The sequence below is a fragment of the Lactuca saligna genome, chromosome 5 (genome assembly GCF_052625555.1).
Source record: "Lactuca saligna cultivar CGN05327 chromosome 5, ASM5262555v1, whole genome shotgun sequence".
Taxonomy (NCBI): Eukaryota; Viridiplantae; Streptophyta; class Magnoliopsida; order Asterales; family Asteraceae; genus Lactuca; species Lactuca saligna.
In genome coordinates, this window is record NC_136421.1 from 304,361,570 (window position 1) to 304,368,440 (window position 6,871).

At 38.9% G+C, this 6,871-nt stretch overlaps 1 non-coding gene across 1 annotated transcript; it reads right to left on the reverse strand.

Annotated features, from left to right (window-relative positions):
- Positions 1 to 2,694: 2,694 nt before the first annotated feature.
- LOC144999265 (small nucleolar RNA R71) lies at positions 2,695 to 2,801 on the reverse strand. Its single transcript, XR_013660780.1, has one exon. It is a non-coding gene; the product is annotated as a small nucleolar RNA R71 (small nucleolar RNA).
- Positions 2,802 to 6,871: the final 4,070 nt, after the last annotated feature.

A 6,871-nucleotide genomic window follows, 5' to 3' on the forward strand; every position in this document is an offset into this window, starting at 1 on the left:
GTAGTTTGAAGATTGCCTTGGGTTCGCTCAGTGAGTGGTCTAGTCGAGTCATAGGTTGACTCAGTGAGTCAGGGTGAGTTAGAGAGGGACGACAGGTGGACTGAGTCGAACTGGGACTCGCCGAGTTGTTCTTGAGACTCAGCGAGTTGAGTCGGGGTGGCCCCGCGATTCTTCCAGATGGAACTCGTCGAGTGAGGGGGGAGTACTCGATGTGTAGAAAGGGAATTCTAGAGAGTTGGTGAAAACGTCTAGACTCGCCGAGTCGCCATAGCACACTCGCCGAGTCCGGTCAAAGTTGACCATTGACCGGAGTTGACCTGTGTTGACTCCTTTGGGATAGTCAACCTTAGAAATATAAAGTGTTAATCAAAGACATGTGATGATATAGGAGGATTAGAGCTAGGAGGATCGAGCACGAGGGATTTCCAGGATTCGTGAGATACCGAGATACGCGAGGTGAGTCTTCTCACTATACTTACCTTGAGTAGGTAACCAGAGTTATGTGATAGAGTATTTGTATGCTATGTACGTTATGTGTTGTACTGCATTATTTCTATGTGATTTATGTGGTGCATGTTTATCAGAGTTAGAACCTGAGGGTTCACAGAGTTGGGTGCACGGACCCACAGAGTTATAGCCTCGAGTGGCTACTATGTGTTATATGTGGTATTTTGGGGAACTCACTAAGCTTTGTGCTTACAGGGTTTGATGTTATTATTTTAGGTACTAGTGACGACCGCGGGAAGGCACCGGCTTGATCCGTACACACACACACGGAGTTTATACATTTGTGATCTTGGGATGTTGTATTGACTTGAGTTGGATAATTAATATGGTTGTTTTATGAATATTAAATGAAGTATATTTTACAAAAATTTGAAAATTTTGTTTTGAAATTTACGGTGTTACAGATTTTGTGAATATGGAATGATTTTATGGTTAGGATCAATTTGATTTGGTGATATTGTTTTGTTAAGCTTGTTAAAGAACCTTATGTGTTAATTACATATATTTTCAGTTAATTAGTCAACTTATTAAGTTGCATGAGCATCTCTTAATTGCTAAATTCGTATGATTTATGTGAAAACATTGTTATATGCCTAGGAATAGCGAACGTGAAACTAGGGTTAACTAGAAAATAGATAAATTAATGTGTGAGCTTGTGTGACGAACCATCAAAAAGAGGTTAACTGAACGACCAATTTAATTAACCATTACGAGTCTTACTTAACCCGAATCAATAAACTAGGAAATTCATTAATTTAGACATTTGACCATTGTTTGAATTAATCTGTTTTCTAAGGATTAGTAATAGTGAATGTGAACCTAGTCACCTTAATCGGTAGGCAAAGAAAAATTATTCCAATGCATTCACCATAAAATCAACCATAGGATCAAATGATTCAAACCTAAACATAAGTCCTATTTATCATTGAATTTAGTTGCATCTTATTTGCTTAGATGTTAACTGTTTTCTTTAAGTGTTAGTTGAGTATATAAGTTTCTAGTCTTGCAAAAATAGAGAAAACCTCGTTTTTATTACTTGTTTTTATTTAGATAATCCTAGTAGTTAGTCTTATAATTGTCGTTCCCTGTGTTCGATACCCTGCTTGCTTAAACTATACCACAAATTGACAGGTACAGTACCTATTGTGTGTCTAATTTATATTAAAAAAAAGTAGGATAAAACTGGTTAGTTTCACACACATCGAGTTTTTGGCGCCGTTGCCGGGGAACGGTTCAATAATTAATTCTAATTTCTAGTGTTATCGATCCTTTGTGTGAGATCTATGTTGCATAAAGTTAGTGCTTTAGTAATTTAGTTATTAGGTTAAGTTCAAAGTTTTCTGTTTTTAGAACTTTTGTTTAATTTTTTTTTTCTGTTTTAGCCTTGAACTCGCCGAGTGCAATCGAAGCTACTCGGCGAGTCCACAACTGATTTCCAATTTCGTTTCATTTCACCTTTTTGTTCTTTTTACGTGTGTTTTTTGATTTGATTGCAGGTGCTACATGACCCGAGGACCTAACACACCTCTGGTTCCTCCATTTGAAGACCCAGAATCCGCTCTTAGGAAGAACAAAGACAAGGTCATTGAAGACACTAACTTGTCAAGGAAATCACCTTTCAAAGACCTTAAGTTAGTTTTTAGGAAGAAAAAGAGCAAGAAAACAGGTGAAACCAGCAGTCAAAAGATTGAGGAAAGCAAGTTAGAACATTTTGAAGAAAATCTAATTCCAAAAGAAACCGATTCCGATTCCGATTCCGAATCCGAAGAAAAAAACGACTTTGAAGGCAAACCTGCTAACACCATGGATAACATCGATGAAGTTCCCATGGGTGAATAGAAGAAAAGGATACGAGACGATACTGTCCCAGGACTTGTGCAACCTGCAATACCTAGAACTGCCACCTTTGAACTTAAAGGCCACATACTTGCTCAACTTAAGGAGATCCCATTCTACGGGAGGGGTCACGAAGACGCATACAAGCATCTAGATGAGGTCAACGACGTAGCCGACTACTTTAATGTTCCTAATGTACCCCGCGACACTGTTTTACTTCGTATGCTACTGGTCACATTTAAAGGGGCCGCGAAAGATTAGATGAAATCACTCCCTCCAGGATCCATCACTACTTGGGCTAAAATGAAAGAAGAATTTATAGATCAATTTTACCGTCCCTCAAAGATAACCAAGTTGAAGAAAGCAACAACCAATTTTGAACAACAAGCTGGAGAGTCACTTTATGAGATGTGGGAGAGATACAAGGGCATATTAAGGAACTACCCACATCATGATCTAAACAGTCAACAAGAAGTCTCCATTTTCTAAGATGGAGTTAATGTAAGAACCAGGCAGCTCCTTGATTCACAAGGACATCTCATAAAGAAGACACCCCCGGTGATAAAAGAACTAATTGAAGAATTCTTTAAGCACTTTAGAGAATATCATAAACCAAGGAATGACACAAATCGAGGTGTGGTGAACTCAATTACCAATGATATGGCAGCAATGATGGCAAAATTGGAAATTATGGACCGAAGAATGACTAAGATGGACCAATCCATCCATGCCATTAGAGTGGGATGTGAAAATTGTAGAGGGCGTCACCTTACTAAAGACTATGATCTTGATGAAATCGGAAAAAAGAATGCCCAAGTGTGTTATTCAAGCGGTGATATATATGATGATGATTGGCGAAAACCTAAGAAAAAATGGCTACCATATGATGAATACAAAAAGGCAAAGGAGGAAAAGTATAAGAAGAAAGCAAGGGGTTTTTATCAAAAAGAGGAGCCGGTGCAAGATAAGAAATCTTATTTGGAGGACATGCTCACAAGATTTGTAGCTGCATCCGAGAAGAGACATAATGACACCGACGTTGCAATAAAAGAGCAACGAAACATGATAAGGGATCACCAAGGCATGATTAAAGAACACCACACAATGATGATGGATTAACAAACTCTGCTAAGGAATCAGCAAGCATCTATTTTGAACATTGAAAAACAGCTAGGCCAACTTGCACTACAAATAAACGAGAGACAACCGAGTGGACTTCCTAGCAATACCGAAAATAATCCAAGAGGTGCACATATAAATATCATGACAACTAGGAGTGGGAAGATTGTTACTCCTCTGACACCTATCCAGCAAGAAGATCCAAAACGGGTATATGAGAAGGATGCAGAAAAGCAAAAATCACTTAAACTAGATTCGACTCGTCGAGTCAAAGACACAGACTCGACGAGTCCCTCACTGGAACAGAAAAGAGAGTCACCTGTTAAACCTTGTCAGCCTCCGTTATCGTTTCCAGGCCGAGCTAGACAAGATAAGCATCATATAGATTATCAAACGTTCCTGGAACACATTAAAGCCCCTCAAATCAATATGCCCTTCATTGAAGCAGTTGCAAAAATGCCCAAGTATGCATAATTTTTAAAGGATCTTCTAACAAATAGAAATAAGATGGAAGAGGTGAAAGAGGCAGTTCACAATGAAAATTGCTTAGCCTCCATGCTAAACGTACTTCCTAAGAAAAAAGGTGACCCGGGTAGTTTTACCTTGCCCTGTCAGTTCGGAAATTTAGCAACTATACATGCCTTGGCTGACTCAGTGGCAAGTGTAAATCTCATACCATATTCATTTTTTAAGAAACTAGACCTTCCAGAGCCAAGGCCAATTCGAATGGCAATTCACTTAGCTAATAAAATGATGACTTTTCCAAGGGGGATATGCGAGGAAGTTTTGGTAAAAGTAGATAAATTTGTGTTCCCTGTGGAGTTCATAGTTCTAGACATGGAAGCGGATCCTCAAGTCCCGATCATACTTGGAAGACCTTTCCTTAATACTGCGAGTGCCATAGTAGACATGCAAGATTCTAAAATTACCCTTCGTGCGAGGGACAAATAAGTTAGATTTGGAGTTGATCAAGCCATGAAGCATGCAAGGTTTAGTGATGACATGACATTTTCGGTAGATATGTTGGAAGAATTAATGGAAGAATAGAAGGAAGACAAGTCAAAAAAAATTTCCACTGCCTTCAAAGACGATTTTGATGCTGAAAGGGACATAAGGGAAATAGAGAGACTACTTGAAGAAGCTGAATACAATGAAATACTCAGAGGTGCAGAAAACTCGACTCGTTGAGTCTGAGGCATCGACTCGACGAATCCGCTCGAGAAATCGTGATCTCACGGGGATTTTGGCATGGACTCGACGTGTTCAGTGTATAAAATACAAAATCAGACCTTAAAACTTTACCAGATCATTTGGAGTACGCATTTCTTGAGGATGGTGATCAAAAACCTGTTGTTATAGCTTCTAACCTCTCCAAATCTGAAAAAGAAGAGTTAGTTCATGTCTTAAAGAAAAGGAAGCATAGTATTGCATGGAATATCACCGATATAAAAGGAATAATCCCTTCTTATTGCTCTCACAAGCTCAACCTGGAAGAAGGAGCAAAACCAGTATTGCAACATCAAAGGCGGTTGAACCCAAACATGCAAGAAGTGATCAAGAAGGAGGTGGTCAAATGATTGGATGTGAGGATCATTTATTCTATTTCCGATAGTCCATGTGTTAGTTCCATTTAAGTGGTGCCCAAGAAAGTAGGGATGACAGTAGTGAAAAACGAGAAGAACGAGCTTATTCCAACTTGAACGGTAACCGGTTGGCGAGTGTGCATCGATTATCGAAAGTTAAACGATGTCAGTTGTAAAGACCATTTTCCCTTACCTTTTATTGATCAAATGCTTGAAATATTATCTGGCCATAGTTATTACTATTTCTTGGATGGATTTTCCGGTTACTTCCAAATACCCATAGACCCAATTGACAAAGAAAAGACAACTTTCACTTGCTCGGGTGGGACTTTTGCTTATCGCCGCATGCCTTTTGGGTTCTGAAATGCACCCGCGACCTTTCAAAGATGCATGATGGCAATACTCCACGACATGGTGGAAAAGTTTATTGAAGTATTTATGGATGACTTTTCTATTTTTGTATCTTCCTTTCATGATTGTCTTGCTAACCTTGACTTGATGCTTGCTAGGTGCGAAAAGACCGATCTAGTTCTAAATTGGTAGAAATGTCAGTTTATGGTAAAAGAGGGCATAGTATTAGGACACAAAGTATCCAAGGCGGGGATTGAGGTGGATCAGAAAAAAATTGATACAATTGCTAAATTGCCTCCACCAACTAATGTGAAGGGCATTTGGAGCTTTTTAGGTCATGCAGGTTTTTACCGCCGTTTTATAAAAGATTTTTCTAAAATAACTAGACCTCTTACTCAATTGCTTTTAAAAGATGCACCTTTTAATTTTTCTAAAGAGTGTCTAGTGGCTTTTGAAATTTAGAAAGATAAATTAACTAATACCCCGATCATTATTGCCCCGAATTGGAACTTGCCTTTTGAAATAAATGTGTGATGCAAGCGATTTTGCATTTGGAGTTGTACTTGTCCAAAGGGTTGATAAGCACTCTCGACCCATTTATTATGCAAGCAAGACTTTAAATCTGGCCCAAGAAAACGACACCACTACCAAAAAAGAATTACTTGCCGTGGTGTACGCTTTTGACAAATTCCGCCCTTATCTTATTTTATCTAAAACCACTGTTTTCACTGACCATTATGCTATTAAGTACTTGTTTGCCAAGCAGGATGCAAAGCCAAGACTAATCCGATGGGTGCTCCTATTACAAGAATTTGACATAGAGATCAAGGATAAAAAGGGATGGAGAATGTAGCTGTTGACCACCTATCTAGGCTAGAAAATCCAGAAAGGGACGAGATAGATAAAATGGGTATTGACAATGACTTCCCAAAAGAATACTTGATGGTGATTGTAGATGAGGAACCATGGTATGCAGACATTGCAAATTACTTGGCTGGTAATTACCTTCCGAAGGGCTCACCCATCAACAAAAGAAGAAGCTCTTTTCCGAAATAAAATATTATTTTTGGGATGAGCCTTATCTTTTTGGAGTTGTGCGGATGGAATCATAAGAAGATGTGCTTTTGGCAAGGAAAGTCGGGAAATATTAGAGCATTGCCACAATAGACCTGCAGGAGGACATCATAGGGTGCAATACATTGCTAAAAAAGTGTTTGATACTGGTTTTTATTGGCCTACTATTTTCAAGGATGCTGCTACATACGTGAAGGAATGTGATACTTGCCAAAGAACTGGTAATATATCGGCAAGGAATGAAATGCCCCGAATGAATATTCAAGTTTGTGAAATCTTTGATGTGTGGGGTATAGATTTCATGGGACCATTTCCTTTATCCAAAGGCAACAAATACATACTCGTGGTGGTGGATTATGTGTCAAAGTGGGCGGAAGCGCAAGCACTACAAACTAGTAATG